This window comes from Centropristis striata, chromosome 9 (assembly GCF_030273125.1).
Source record: "Centropristis striata isolate RG_2023a ecotype Rhode Island chromosome 9, C.striata_1.0, whole genome shotgun sequence".
In the NCBI taxonomy this organism is placed as follows: domain Eukaryota; kingdom Metazoa; phylum Chordata; class Actinopteri; order Perciformes; family Serranidae; genus Centropristis; species Centropristis striata.
The window spans coordinates 22,540,187-22,556,617 of record NC_081525.1 but is presented as its reverse complement, the minus strand read 5'-3'; the positions used below and the strand labels follow the sequence as shown (position 1 = coordinate 22,556,617).

The 16,431-nt window shown below is 38.1% G+C and overlaps 1 protein-coding gene and 2 long non-coding RNA genes across 5 annotated transcripts in view; all 3 read right to left on the bottom strand.

Moving 5' to 3' along the window:
* The window catches only part of lrp8 (low density lipoprotein receptor-related protein 8, apolipoprotein e receptor), a 214,811-nt gene that overhangs the window by 116,246 nt on the left and 82,134 nt on the right, over window positions 1–16,431 (bottom strand). The window lies entirely within an intron of this gene.
* Window positions 8,369–10,053, bottom strand: LOC131977312 (uncharacterized). Its single transcript, XR_009394877.1, has 4 exons — window positions 9,994–10,053; window positions 9,624–9,677; window positions 9,352–9,489; window positions 8,369–8,637 (listed from the first exon to the last, which is right to left on the bottom strand). It is a non-coding gene; the product is annotated as an uncharacterized LOC131977312 (long non-coding RNA).
* On the bottom strand, window positions 14,809–16,365 carry LOC131977313 (uncharacterized). Its single transcript, XR_009394878.1, has 4 exons — window positions 16,285–16,365; window positions 15,567–15,714; window positions 15,084–15,246; window positions 14,809–14,995 (listed from the first exon to the last, which is right to left on the bottom strand). It is a non-coding gene; the product is annotated as an uncharacterized LOC131977313 (long non-coding RNA).

Below are 16,431 nucleotides of genomic sequence, written 5' to 3'. Positions count from 1 at the left end.
GCACTGCTGGAACAACACCATTTCTCTCTGGGACCAATAAAGGACTCTATAAACAGTGAACTCCTTCACATTCCAACCACTGAAAGAAAAAAGCAGTCGAAATAAATAACTTCCTTTACTTTAAATCATGAACAAGAAGTGTGCAAAAACAAAGCGGAACGGAGCAAACACATCACGCAGCTGATTTCAAAAGGCCTAACTTCTAGATGGAATAAAATAATGTCAAGGCCACTGAAGACGCATTGTGCGATTGTGGGAGTAACGCTTGTCAGCTTCTCCTCATATATAACTACTTCACAGAGGTTAATCTGTCTCCTGTGCGTGTCTGTCGGCGCTCATGAATCTGTTTATACCTCTGCTTAAGTCTGCAACTGTTTACTCATTTCAAGAAAACAGATTGCAGCACTTTGTCAGGCTTCTAAGCTTTCAGAGAAATGTGAAGAGCCTTTGTGTGAGTCTCTTTTCTGTGATGAGGGATTAACATTAAGGAGCTGAGGAGAGAGGCTGTGGTGCAGAATAATGCTATAAATTATAAATAATTTTACTATTAACTTTTTAGTTTTAAGAAAAAAAACATGCAAAGAATCCTGCTTTAAACATCCTGCAAGCGGCTCTCTCTTCTAATATTGCTAATATTTAAAACAAATTAAATTGTTTGGCAAGTCAACCATGTTTGCCTGACACCTTTACCAAATATTTGAGCTCTCAAATTCCTGTTTGTCCACGTGGACATTTCCTTCTTCTGATACATGTTTGACATGCATATTCAAAGAGTCACATCACGATCAAACCAGCCTGATCATTTTGGCAGATACAGGTTTAAAAAGACACTGGTTTTTAGATTGCAATACAAATAAGCTTTTCCGACCCTTCCCATTGATATGGACAATTAAGGTGAGACACTACATTTCAAACATTTAGATGTTTATTTTACTATATTTGATCCTTTTACGGCTGTAGATTTCTCCTAAATTCAAATCAGCATTCTACTGCAGCGTGTAATACTGTGAACGTCTAAACCTCGTCATCACAGGCCTCGTTAGAAAGCTCCTATTCTCCTGCACAATATTATGTGTTTTACATGTTCTGTATTGTTGTTGCTATGAATTAGATTCAATATTTTATCTTCAAATAATAATTTCCATTAAGAATGTATGAAATATTTAAAGGCTGTTTTCTCAAAATGAGTTTTATTCCTGAATATTCTGAAGTTTTTTTTTTACAGAGATGTTTGTCTATATATAACTCATACCTTGATTTTAAATATTTGTTCCTAAAAACATGAAGAAAATGTTTATTTTTTATTTTTATGGCTTTTCACAATATTTTCTGATTCATGAAATGATAAAAGGAGATACCCCAACTTTGAATCTAATATATCAACAAAATAAAATTATACCTTTGCAATTTGCTTCATCCAATGTTCAGATTTATGTCCTGGAAATATATGCAAATTAGTGCATATTTAATGAGTGCATATCTCATTAACATATGTAAACATACAATTTAAAAATGCAAAAAGATACTGTTTTAATGTGAATATCAAACTGGGGAAGTTTCATGGTGATATCTATAAGTTTCCCTATTCACCTGTAGTGTCTCAGCTTAAGGTGTTTCCGCATTATTTTGGTTGGCTGAAGGTAAAAATCACTCTGGGCATGTTAAAACATTGTCCCCTTGGCTCTGTATTGCTCCCAGATCTCTGGATTTTAACTCCCAGAACGACGGCGTCGGCATCAGCCGCATGCCAAAGCCTAAGACCTCCTAAATCTTGTCACATCCTGGGTCCCCGATCCTCGTTCTCCCTTACATAAGCGGGGTATTACAGCTCCACAAAGCAGCTTACAAGTGTAAGGAACCAGCATGACAATAGAAAAAGGAAAAAAAGAGAAGAAGAAGAAATAAAAATACAGGGCCACAGTGATGATCAAAGACAGAATCAGAAACACATCAGACATAATTGGAAGAAACTGTCAGGAGATGAAAAGTATCAACCTCTTTCTTTATTCTTTTATGTTACAGCTCTCTATACACATAACATATCTCTTAATCTCCATCTTTTCTTTCCCCAACCTCTTTGTTCAAAGTTAATTCTTTTGTTTATCAATCAAACGCATGAGCAACAAAGCCGATCATTCCTATCACAGAAACTCACAAAGCTGCTATTCTACAAGCTTACAGTCCACTGTCAACACACAGACTTCGGAAATTCCTCCTAAAATTTAACAAAATAAATCCTTTCTTCCTTCTTTCTCTCTTCCTCCTCTCTTGTTTTTTTTTTGACATCGTGTGCCCGAAGGCTCTTAGCTAGCTCTTGAGACAAACAAACGTGAGTGTGTTTGTTGTTGTGAGCGTGAGTGGATATCTCGTCAGAGAGATCAGAGAGCGGTCGCTTTGTACGCCGCGCCGTGTTAGCTTCACAGACTGCTAATTAAGTAGCAGCATAAAAGGGGGCATTGTGGTAGCACATGGTGAGGGGAGACACAAACAGCATCGGGCCTGGGTCTGTTTTTACAACACAATCAGTCCTTCAAATGATGGCGTCAGAGCGCCACTGTAGTCCAGGTAGTTACATCCCACTGATTCTGTCTATCAGGGAACATCAGAACTTTGTTAAAAAGGGAAGCTGCTCTATAGTGTTCCGAATAGGATGAATGTAAAGTAATAATACACATTTCCATATAAATAACTGTCGGTTTCTGCTATCCGACATCCTTTCACTCAATGTACCGAGTTCAGTACATTTGCTGACATGGCATGCACTGTCCCCGCTCAAATAAAAAAAAAAATCCTATTTTGCATTTTTAAAGTTATGCTATTTTTTAAACTAATAGAAAACTATGTGACAGGACTGAACATGGTGTTTAATAAGCTTCTGTACGAAGGTGCAGGGGAGAAACAAGTGAGAACACTCTGTGTATATATATATATATATATATATATATATATATATATATATATATTTATGAAACATCTATAAATATTTAAACATTATGTTGTTTTTGTTGCAACAAGATCTATAAAGTTGTGTTTATTCATTAAAAAAATTAATTTCAGTGATGCAAAATACTGTTTTTAAGAAGTGTAACAACAGTGTAGATTATTACAAAGAAGACTAATGTCTTCGACTAAGAATAGATAAAAGAGGTTCAATTAGGTGCATTTTAACATGTGTGTTTGTGTGTGTGTGTGTGTGTGTGTGTGGTATTCTTTTCCAAGATGTGGTCATATCCTTCTGCTTCAGTACCTCTCATTAGAAGTGACATATGAACAGTCTACCACACACGCAGGCACGCACACACAAACACACACGCCGACCAAATCCCCCTAACAACAGGCCATCTGGGTGACATCCGGCTCTCAGACTTGACCTGCATTGATTTATTAAACACTCAGACACTGATACCAGCCCTGTGACTCACATACATACTTGCACACACATGCACATAACACACACACACACACACACACGTGCACACACACACCCACCCCTCCCCCATGGTCCCACCCTTACACTCCAATCTCATCAGACGCTCACTTTCCGAGACAGGGTCATCGTTTTAATGATATCAGCTATCAATCCTTTAGCCCGCTCCTCCCCACACATGTAAAACCGCCATGGCTCTTTATTCACCAGGGTGCTGTCAATGCTGCTTGACTGATGTCATCATGGGAAAAGGAAATCATAAAGCAGTCGGACGCAGCCGCAAGTGTTTTGACGGGCGAGTCTGTCCGCTCTATTGAATGCTTACTGCTTAATCATAAATATGTTTTGACTGACGGGACTCGGCAGAAAATTTTGTCACAAATTATGTTCGTTTTTTTGTAAAAGAATCCTTTAAGAGTTTCTCTTGTTTGTCTTTGTTAATTTTTCATGCTCATAAGAATAAGATATTTGTGTGAAGATGCTTTAGTTGTATTGGTAAACACAATAAGAGAAAAAATCCTTTTACAGAGTACAGAGGGTAAACAAGGCCAGCTTCCAGACACAGTCAGAGGTTAGGAGACATGGTACACACACACACACACACACACACACACACACACACACACACACACACACACACACACACACACACACACACACACACACACACACACACACACACACACACACACATACTTGTTTTCAGGACTTATCAGTACATATGACAAAGATGTGAAAAATGGGAACATGCCTTTCTCAAGGTCCTCGAGGCTGGGGAATCAAAGTGTTTCTTCCCCATGCTTCCAGGAATATGCCCATCTGTTGAGATTTTGGCTAGGGCTATCTTTTGGTCAAACCTTATTTTAATGCTACTTGTTAGGACATTGTCAGGTTTATGTGACTTATAGGTGCAATAACATCACACACAGATATTTCATGTTTAGGTGAATTGTGAAACCCATGGATAAACACAAAATTTTCATGTATACATGACTTATAAAGACCAGGAAAGGGAAGGGTCTGTATTTTCACCTTGACTCCTGTTGCATACGTTTGAAATACCTATATAATATATGTTAATAGTCATGCTCATCAGTCAGGTAACCTCTGACAGAAATGTCAGATATTCACATGTTAATACAACACAGTAACACTGAGCTCTGTAGAGACTTAAAATGAGACATAGCTAAAAATGTGGTCAGTCTACTTTTTGAATCTTATTATTGTATTGCATTTATGAAATTTGTAGTACATGTTCATGTGAATAAAAACATGGAACACTTTCTGTCATTCTTTCTTTTTTAATTGCTGGCAAAATCTGTAAATTGAAACAGAACAGGCCACAGAAAATTTAGAAATCTGGCCTCCTTCCCTCATGGATATAAGGCAGTGCAGTAGACAAGGCATGTTTGAACTGAACCAGTTTTGTATCTTTCTATAAAAAAAAAAGACAGTTCACTCTCTATTGAAGCTTACAGCTTCTATGAAAAAGTATATTCAGCTAACCTTTCTAAATAAACTCAGAATTTACATAGCTCCCATTCCAGTGAATTGTCTAATACTTCAAAAACCAGATTCAACAACTTATGGGTAAGAACAACGCAATGCTGAAAACTTAGGAGATAACTATGGAAGAAACAATCTCTTTTAAGAAGTTTCAACAAGCAATAGAGAAAGTACTTAATCTTCTTAAACCCCATTTTCTAAAAGAAATTATGGCAGGTACTGTGAATAAAACCAGGAGAGTGGGGGTTGAAAGAAACATGCTCATTAATATGAACATTTGGCAGGACTGAGCAACTCAGAACAATCTTTTACAAACATCGAATAAAAATAAAATTCAGTTCAACTGACATAGAATAGTACCTTGGCTACAGTTTGCATTATCAAGTTCTATCTATTCATCTTCCTTTTTAATGCTATGATTCTGTTGTGAATGTAGTATTTGATGGCAACCCAGTCTCTGTCTTTTAGAGCTACCGGCTCTGCTTGGAGGCAGGAGTCACAGTCCCTTTTACCTGGTACTCTGCAGCTCGTTATGAAATGCAACATGTGCTGCTCAACAGCCCTCACTTCGTCACCTGTCCACTTGCTTCTCACCTTCCCATCTGTCATAAACAGAAACAAAAGAAAATAATTTATCAATGGAACAATGGCTCTGCTAATGTAAAAAATGCAAGACAGGATAGAAAATATTCTAGTTAATAATGTGAATACAAAATGCTCTTTAACCTTGCTTTCCATTGGAGCACTTTGAGGATGCTTGGGATGTACCCACTTGAAGTGCTGTGCTCTGCTGGGAATCTAAAAGGATGAAATAGAATATGTATTATGATAAAAGCACACATTCACATACTGCCATGCCTGAGGAGACTTAACTTTTCATCACATGTACATTCACTTCAAACATTCTGTATTTGGCTGCATATTATATTTTACCATTTCTTGGTTCAGTGTTGCCGTTTTTGTTGTCCGATGTGGCTGAAGCAGAAGTGCCCTCCATGTTGTCCAAGGTAGTTGAGTCAGACGTGCCATCCATGCTGTCCAGGGTGGTTGAGTCAAGTGCATGGCTTGGATCCCCAGGAGTCTCAGTTCTTGAGCCTTTGAAAAGTAACAATGAAATGTGTTAAATGGATCCCTATGAAAAAGGCTTTCCTGACTTGCTACCTCCTCTTTACCTTCCTTCTAAGTTGCTCTGCCCTCCAGTGTACTGCTAACTGACTTCTTAGCTATTATTGCAAAACATAAATTCCCTTTTTGTCATCTAATGTTGCTCCATTGCTTTCTTATGTGTCTTGTATCCTTCACTAATTTCTCTTTTTCTTTCTGTTGTCTAGACCTAATAGGCTTCAACCTGTTCATCTTTCTCTCAATGTTTCCAGATCTTTCAGTACAATATTCAATATTCATAGATGATGTCTCCCATCCTCTCTAATGAATATACTGTTGTTCCTTAAGCCCATCTAACAAGATTATCACAGTACCTATTAACAGTCTCCAGTCTCATAACTTAAAGATGTTACCACATACTGTGCGAGTCAGGATACCTTTGTGTTGATGTCGGTCAGCAATGGTTTCTTCGCTGGAATCATCATCACTCGTGGTTACTTCATCTGGTTGAGTACAAAAGTCAGGCCAAAGTTTTTAAATTAAAAGCCGAACATGCATATATGTTACATTTAAAGCTTTATAAACCATGTTTCAAACTAAATTTTACCTTCAGGATTGATCTCAATGTCATCCAGCCCTTTCCCTTGCAGATCAGACAGTTTTCCTTTTTCCATTGCCATCAACAGTTTGCTGACTTTTGCAAGCTGCAGGGTACTCTCTGGAAGCCGGTAGAATTCTCTGTGGACACGGATGTTGTGTCCGAGGAAGGTGGCAAGTTGATCCATTTCATTTTCTTTAAGGTTTAGTACTGTGGACAAAGTGGCGACTTGTTTCCGCAATCTTGTTGAGGTGAGGGCCTCTGGGTACTTTGCACCACATTGTTTAGCATACTTGCGAAAGCAGTCAGAGCCTCTGTAATGGGAAAGGACACCTGGGCGTGCAAACAAGTACACATTCTCTGTGCAGACTTGACAGTCATTCCTGTTTGTCATGAGGAGGTCCATTGCAGCGATCATGTCAGGTGTGAGAAGCACAGGTACCATTCTTGACCCTTTACCACGAATCTCAACTCTGTCAAAGTGCCTTGCAAGCTTCCTTTCAAACTCAGTAAGGCCGATCATAATGTCAGGATTCAACTCTGTGCGATTCCGGGATGTGAAAACCTGGAGCTCCATTTTTGAAACTTCCCCTTGCCTTTTTCTGTTAAATAGTACTACCTGCGTTAAAGTCACTTTAGCAAGATTTCCGAAGGTTATGCTGTTGCGGTTTTCCTTCAGGTCCTTCATGCACTTAGCAGATTCGGTGGCAAGAAACTTGTGCAGCAGCGACACATCCTGTGTAAATGGTAAAACCTGTGGTTTATTCCATTTGGCTTGTTTAAGTGTACCCAATGCAGCAGCTGAAATGGACTCTGTCCACTTTTTCTCATACAGAGTGGCAAATTGCTTGGCTAACTCTGCAACATCATGGCGATTTGCAATGATGGCATCGCACTGCACAATGCCTGCAACTTTGGCCAAACTGTGCCCCAATTTCAAAGCCAAGGATGGGGTTTTATATGAGTTGCTTTCCAACTCATAACCAGCAACAGCTCTGACTGCTTGTATGACCTGGGGAAAGTTACTCGGCATAACAAGGTCTTCTGTGCTCTTCAAAGGTGTCATAGCTCTTGCCGTTATCAATAATCTTGCCATCTCTCTCATTTTTTGCCGTATGTAATCATTCCTTCTCTCATGTGGTTTCCTGGCATTGTACAGTGACTCACCAAGGCTTAGAATGTGTCTTTCACTCCTTACTACCAAGGAAATGTCATCCTGGTTCATTTCACAGGCAATCTTCCAAACAGCTTCATGAATTTGATTAGGTTTTGGTAATTCCAGTTGGATCCGTTTTCGCCCAGCGGGAGGCTCTCCCTCAATGGGCTTCTGAGGGCAGTTTCTCACATGTCTCCAAAGGCAATCTCTTGCATATAGTCCTTGACAAAACTTGCAATGACGATAACCATCAGACTCTCTTGCTGTAGTGGGTCTTCGACAAGCAACCATTTCTCCAGCACCAGAGGTTGCCGCGGTAGCATTATGGTTAAAGTTTCCCCTCTTCTTGATAGAGCGTAACAAATCTCTTCTTTGGCGGGACCTTTTATTAAAACCGAAAGCCCTTGCAACATCAGGCTGATTCCCGTGGGCGGATTCAAGGTGTCTTGCCAATTTAGAAATGGCCTTTTTACAATAAAGACAATATTGCTTCTTGTTGTACTTGCTTTGTTTTGCTGGGTTTGGCAATGGCGCGACTTTTATGGAGCTGTGATTGTGTGATGTATTCCCTGATGAATTGGCACTGCAACTCATCACTGAAGTGCTATGACTGCTGCTCCTCAGTGGCGAACTAAAACTTGTAGGTTTATCTGAACCAGTGATCTCCCCACTGTGTGCTGTAGCTATCCCCACTAGCATGTCCTGTAACAGTTTTTTGGGAGCATGAGAGTCTGTGATTTCCAGTTCGTTACTACAAAGACTTTCGTCTGAGGAATTGCCACTTGAGTCTGGAACATAGTCAATATCTTCATAATCTGTACAATCTGAAGATTCATCAGTAGACATCTGAAGGAAAATGGAGAAAAAAGCATTGTTACATTCCTAAATAGCCAGGTTATCATTCCCCGTACAGTACCATCACATTGTGCATAACACGACTTGAAAATGATGAGTCATTAAAAACATGAAATTTAATTGAATTGGATTCCTTAATACAGTTGTTTTTCTATTTCACTACTGTGTCATATTCATTAACTGGTCACTTAAGCTTGCAGAGTTTCCATCATGAAATCCACCATCATCGACCAAGGGATGTTCAACCTTTAAAACCATTATTAATACTGTAAATACAATTCACTGAATAGACATTTTCCCCCTAGTTATATTAAAGTGGAAATGATTAAATTATTTAAATAACACTTTGAAAATATTTGCCTCACATCCCTACCTATGACATACTATTAGGACAATAATCCCTAAACCACAACACGTCTCAGTGGGCGATTTGATTTTGATGGTGTATGATATAAAGGAGAACAATGCATAGCATGAAGTTTTGCATTACTATGACTCACCTATTGCATAAAAATATAACAAATATTTTGAGAGAAAAAAATCTGTTGCAACTTTGTCATTTAAACATGGTGCATGAACTGGAAGCAACAAGTGAATGAGAGAAATTCTGCTAGGCTCATGGAGGTTCTTGTAAAATAAATACCTTGAAAATAATTAATTTGCATATGACCAAATGTTTGTATTTACTTTGATTTGCATACTCACAGAATTATTCATTCTTGTGAACAGAGTCAAAGTCATCTGCCTCTCTCTCTCAAATATCTTTTTCTTGGCCTCATCGTAACGTTCCTCACATCGAGCATGATGTCGCTTTAGATTTTGCAGACGACGGCATGCTCTTAACTGTCCATATCAAGAATCAAATGTAAAGAACCTTAGTCTTAGTTAAGATTCTACAATATTCCCTCAAATAGTTAATATCCCCAGTCAAAGAACATGACATTTTTGAATGAAGGAGAAGAAGGCAGCTGTCTTACTTGCTTTGCAGTAGCTGTCTGTTGGAAGGAGACACCTCCAGTGGTCTGGCTGACCTTAAATGAAATGACAGAGATTCATTGTTTGTTTGAGATTCCACAGAACGGTAACTGGAAATTATGATGCAATTAATTACACTGTAAATGAAAATAGTGGTTCTAACTTTTTCTATTGTCGTCAAAAAAAGCTCTAAACCCCACACTGATGTGAACTGATCTACTTCCCCAGAAATCCAATGCTGATATTGATGATTTTGTGAAGATTTCACACAAACTGATTGTTTTAATACAGTGAAAGGGCATTTCATGTTTGCACTGGAGCCAACTGAGACATATACTTAATTCCAAATAGAATAAACTAATGTGTAATTACCTGTTGGAAGGATGAAGTGGATCTCTCGCTCACTTCTTCGTCTACAGAAGATTGAGTCAGGATCTGAGCACTTGGTGTCTGCAACAAAACACAATACAGTGTCAAACATATTCTGTACTATAAATCCTGACTAATGAACACATGATCATACTTGTTTCAGTGAACATAATTCACAGGAGGATCTAGGCTCATTATGCCAAACTCTATAGAAACTGCTAACACTGTACAGCATCTGCTACCCAACAATATGAGGACATGTAACACACACTCTACAGTCGATGGGTCAGACAATATGAGGACATCACCTCAAACACACTCAGGTCTTTCATAGCCTTAAACAATATGAGGACATCACCTGAAACACACTCAAGTCTTTCATAGCCTTAAACAATATGAGGACATGACGACTGAACACATGTAAAGTCCATGTTCTTGACTTCTAACTTCTTCTGTTGTTGTCAAAGAAAGCTCTAAGCCCCACACTGATGTGAACTGATCTACTTCCCCAGAAATCCAATGTTGATATTGATGATATTGTGAAAATTTCACACAAACTGATTGTTTTAATACAGTGAAAGGGCATTTCATGTATGCACTGGAGCCAACTGAGACATATACTTAATTCCAAATAGAATAAACTAATGTGTAATTACCTGTTGGAAGGATGAAGTGGATCTCTCGCTCACTTCTTCGTCTACAGAAGATTGAGTCAGGATCTGAACACTTGGTGTCTGCAACAAAACACAATACAGAGTCAGACATATTCTGTACTATAAATCCTGACTAATTAATGAACACATGATCATACTTGTTTCAGTGAACATAATTCACAGGAGGATCTAGGCTCATTATGCCAAACTCTATAGAAACTGCTAACACTGTACAGCACCTGCTACCCAACAATATGAGGACATGTAACACACACTCTACAGTCGATGGATCAGACAATATGAGGACATCACCTGAAACACACTCAAGTCTTTCACAGCCTTAAACAATATGAGGACATGACGACTGAACACATGTAAAGTCCATGTTCTTGACTTCTAACTTCTTCTGTTGTTGTCAAAGAAAGCTCTAAACCCCACACTGGTGTGCACTGATCTACTTCCCCAGAAATCCAATCATGTAAACTGATCAGCAGATATAAAATGGACAAGAACATTAGCAAAATGATAAAAAATATATAACATTTAGTGAGAATAAAGATCAATTTAATGCTTTAAGGAGAAGTTAGAGCTAACAAAAGATATAGCCAATTTCTTTCTGCTTAACTATTCAAAAACAAGTAATGCTAACATTGATATTGTGAATATTTCACACAAACTGATTGTTTTAATGCAGTGAAAGGGCATTTCATGTTTGCACTGGAGCCAACTGAGACATATACTTAATTCCAAATAGAATAAACTAATGTGTAATTACCTGTTGGAAGGATGAAGTGGATCTCTCGCTCACTTCTTCGTCTACAGAAGATTGAGTCAGGATCTGAACACTTGGTGTCTGCAACAAAACACAATACAGAGTCAGACATATTCTGTACTATAAATCCTGACTAATGAACACATGATCATACTTGTTTCAGTGAACATAATTCACAGGAGGATCTAGGCTCATTATGCCAAACTCTATAGAAACTGCTAACACTGTACAGCATCTGCTACCCAACAATATGAGGACATGTAACACACACTCTACAGTTGATGGGTCAGACAATATGAGGACATCACCTAAAACACACTCAGGTCTTTCATAGCCTTAAACAATATGAGGACATCACCTGAAACACACTCAAGTCTTTCATAGCCTAAAACAATATGAGGACATGTAACACACACTCTACAGTTGATGGGTCAGACAATATGAGGACATCACCTAAAACACACTCAGGTCTTTCATAGCCTTAAACAATATAAGGACATGACGACTGAACACATGTAAAGTCCATGTTCCTGACTTCTAACTTCTTCTGTTGTTGTCAAAGAAAGCTCTAAACCCCACACTGATGTGAACTGATCTACTTCCCCAGAAATCCAATGTTGATATTGATGATATTGTGAAAATTTCACACAAACTGATTGTTTTAATACAGTGAAAGGGCATTTCATGTATGCACTGGAGCCAACTGAGACATATACTTAATTCCAAATAGAATAAACTAATGTGTAATTACCTGTTGGAAGGATGAAGTGGATCTCTCGCTCACTTCTTCGTCTACAGAAGATTGAGTCAGGATCTGAACACTTGGTGTCTGCAACAAAACACAATACAGAGTCAGACATATTCTGTACTATAAATCCTGACTAATTAATGAACACATGATCATACTTGTTTCAGTGAACATAATTCACAGGAGGATCTAGGCTCATTATGCCAAACTCTATAGAAACTGCTAACACTGTACAGCATCTGCTACCCAACAATATGAGGACATGTAACACACACTCTACAGTTGATGGGTCAGACAATATGAGGACATCACCTCAAACACACTCAAGTCTTTCATAGCCTAAAACAATATGAGGACATCACCTCAAACACACTCAAGTCTTTCATAGCCTAAAACAATATGAGGACATGACGACTGAACACATGTAAAGTCCATGTTCTTGACTTCTAACTTCTTCTGTTGTTGTCAAAGAAAGCTCTAAACCCCACACTGGTGTGCACTGATCTACTTCCCCAGAAATCCAATCATGTAAACTGATCAGCAGATATAAAATGGACAAGAACATTAGCAAAATGATAAAAAATATATAACATTTAGTGAGAATAAAGATCAATTTAATGCTTTAAGGAGAAGTTAGAGCTAACAAAAGATATAGCCAATTTCTTTCTGCTAAACTATTCAAAAACAAGTAATGCTAACATTGATATTGTGAACATTTCACACAAACTGATTGTTTTAATGCAGTGAAAGGGCATTTCATGTTTGCACTGGAGCCAACTGAGACATATACTTAATTCCAAATAGAATAAACTAATGTGTAATTACCTGTTGGAAGGATGAAGTGGATCTCTCGCTCACTTCTTCGTCTACAGAAGATTGAGTCAGGATCTGAACACTTGGTGTCTGCAACAAAACACAATACAGAGTCAGACATATTCTGTACTATAAATCCTGACTAATGAACACATGATCATACTTGTTTCAGTGAACATAATTCACAGGAGGATCTAGGCTCATTATGCCAAACTCTATAGAAACTGCTAACACTGTACAGCATCTGCTACCCAACAATATGAGGACATGTAACACACACTCTACAGTCGATGGATCAGACAATATGAGGACATCACCTCAAACACACTCAGGTCTTTCATAGCCTTAAACAATATGAGGACATCACCTCAAACACACTCAGGTCTTTCATAGCCTTAAACAATATGAGGACATGACGACTGAACACATGTAAAGTCCATGTTCTTGACTTCTAACTTCTTCTGTTGTTGTCAAAGAAAGCTCTAAACCCCACACTGATGTGAACTGATCTACTTCCCCAGAAATCCAATGTTGATATTGATGATATTGTGAAAATTTCACACAAACTGATTGTTTTAATACAGTGAAAGGGCATTTCATGTATGCACTGGAGCCAACTGAGACATATACTTAATTCCAAATAGAATAAACTAATGTGTAATTACCTGTTGGAAGGATGAAGTGGATCTCTCGCTCACTTCTTCGTCTACAGAAGATTGAGTCAGGATCTGAACACTTGGTGTCTGCAACAAAACACAATACAGTGTCAAACATATTCTGTACTATAAATCCTGACTAATGAACACATGATCATACTTGTTTCAGTGAACATAATTCACAGGAGGATCTAGGCTCATTATGCCAAACTCTATAGAAACTGCTAACACTGTACAGCACCTGCTACCCAACAATATGAGGACATGTAACACACACTCTACAGTCGATGGATCAGACAATATGAGGACATCACCTCAAACACACTCAGGTCTTTCATAGCCTTAAACAATATGAGGACATGACGACTGAACACATGTAAAGTCCATGTTCTTGACTTCTAACTTCTTCTGTTGTTGTCAAAGAAAGCTCTAAACCCCACACTGATGTGAACTGATCTACTTCCCCAGAAATCCAATGTTGATATTGATGATATTGTGAAAATTTCACACAAACTGATTGTTTTAATACAGTGAAAGGGCATTTCATGTATGCACTGGAGCCAACTGAGACATATACTTAATTCCAAATAGAATAAACTAATGTGTAATTACCTGTTGGAAGGATGAAGTGGATCTCTCGCTCACTTCTTCGTCTACAGAAGATTGAGTCAGGATCTGAGTACTTGGTGTCTGCAACAAAACACAATACAGTGTCAAACATATTCTGTACTATAAATCCTGACTAATGAACACATGATCATACTTGTTTCAGTGAACATAATTCACAGGAGGATCTAGGCTCATTATGCCAAACTCTATAGAAACTGCTAACACTGTACAGCACCTGCTACCCAACAATATGAGGACATGTAACACACACTCTACAGTTGATGGGTCAGACAATATGAGGACATCACCTCAAACACACTCAGATCTTTCATAGCCTTAAACAATATGAGGACATGACGACTGAACACATGTAAAGTCCATGTTCCTGACTTCTAACTTCTTCTGTTGTTGTCAAAGAAAGCTCTAAACCCCACACTGATGTGAACTGATCTTGTAACTAGAAATTACAATCAATAATTTAAGTTTAATATGTATCTTTTTTTTATCTCCTAATACTTAACAGATACTTCAGTGTATAATCTATGAAGAGGATTTACTCACCAGAGCTCGCCATGGCCACTGAGATTTTCCATAGTCATAGGTTATTTCACTCTCTGCTTGGATTTCTTCAATAGCAAACAAGCAAAGATGAGGTTTACCCTGGACTGTCATTTTTTTCACTTTGCAGTTTGAGGACTTGTGGCCATCATTAACCAGCCGGCCCAGTGAGTCGTCTTCACGGGAAGCATCAATGCTAAAATTGAATAAGGAAACATATCTAAGTTTTCTACACTAAAACCATGATGTTGTAAAGAACAATTAATCTTGTATACTTTACTTACCACCATGAGCTATTGTTCCATTTAAAATCAAACAGGAAAGCATTTTGCTTCTCTGTGTACTTTTTCTGCCGCTTGTCCCGTTCACATGGTGAGATCAACTCCCCACGGTACTCGACCACAAAGGATCCCTTTTCAATTGGTGCACAGGCAAATACACCACGTCCTAATACACAAAAGTTCACTGATAAGTGTCAAGTAATACAATCCAAATCAGGTTTACTAACTGCAGCTGATCAGATATTGACAAAACATATGCAGAACAAACAAACATAAGACTTTCTAACAGTGAGAAAAAGATCTGAATGATGTTTGGTGATGTCTGGAATTGATGGTTAGGGCTTCAATCAATAAAATCACTTACAAAATTCTTATTAAAATAGATGGCAACAAATTTCATTAGCAATTTGTTGTGTTGTGCGATTATGTTGTCATGATGTCTAGTACCATTCACGCAGTAAACATTTGGAATGATATCCAACATACCTTTATAGTCATTGATCCACTGGACCTTTAAACAAGGCTTGTCACCTCCAGATAAAACAAACTGAGTAGCCTCAGCCTCAGGACGAAGTCTGGCTCTTCTTTCTGACATGCTCTTTTCTTGGCCATTTACTCCTCAACCTGCAAACATCTACATGGGATGATGACAAAAAGTCAACGAGACAAGTACAAAAAAGACCAGTACTTATTTTGAATCAAAGAGGACTTATAAAATGGTATTATTCATAACGCATTTGCTGATAAGGCTAATAGATCAGTGTAAACCCTGGGCAAATGTCATTAAACATTAAAAAACTTTAATAAATAATATTAACCTACCAAAGCACCAACAAAGCAACTTAAAAGATACATGTACTCTACCTGTACTGAATAACTAGTATCATCAATTTGTGTTAAAAAGGAAAACATCATCTAAATTCCAGAAAAATATCTAAAAAAACAGTTAAAAACAACTTTGATGTCACTGCGGTTGAAGATGAAACAGTTTGTTTGGAGAATCGTCCCTTTAACTCAGGTTTGCATTGTTATCAGTTATATTTAGCAAAAACTTCTACTATCTGTTGTTAAAGATTAAGCAAAAGTAACTGATTACCATTTATGATACATCCCTTCCAGTTTGTTTGAGTCCACTGCCAGTTTAAATTCCGTTTAGCTAATTAGCTAGCGTTAGCTAATTAGCTAGCTAATTAGCTCACTTTACCTCATGCGGTGGATGTCCTGAGCGCCGAAGGTCCCGGATGTGCCGTTCACCGAGAGCTCCGCTGCGGTCTTATCCGTTTCAGAGGCGTTGCCTCTAGTTGAGTCTTTCGCCAAATCAGATGCTGAGTCACTGACTGACTTACTGACT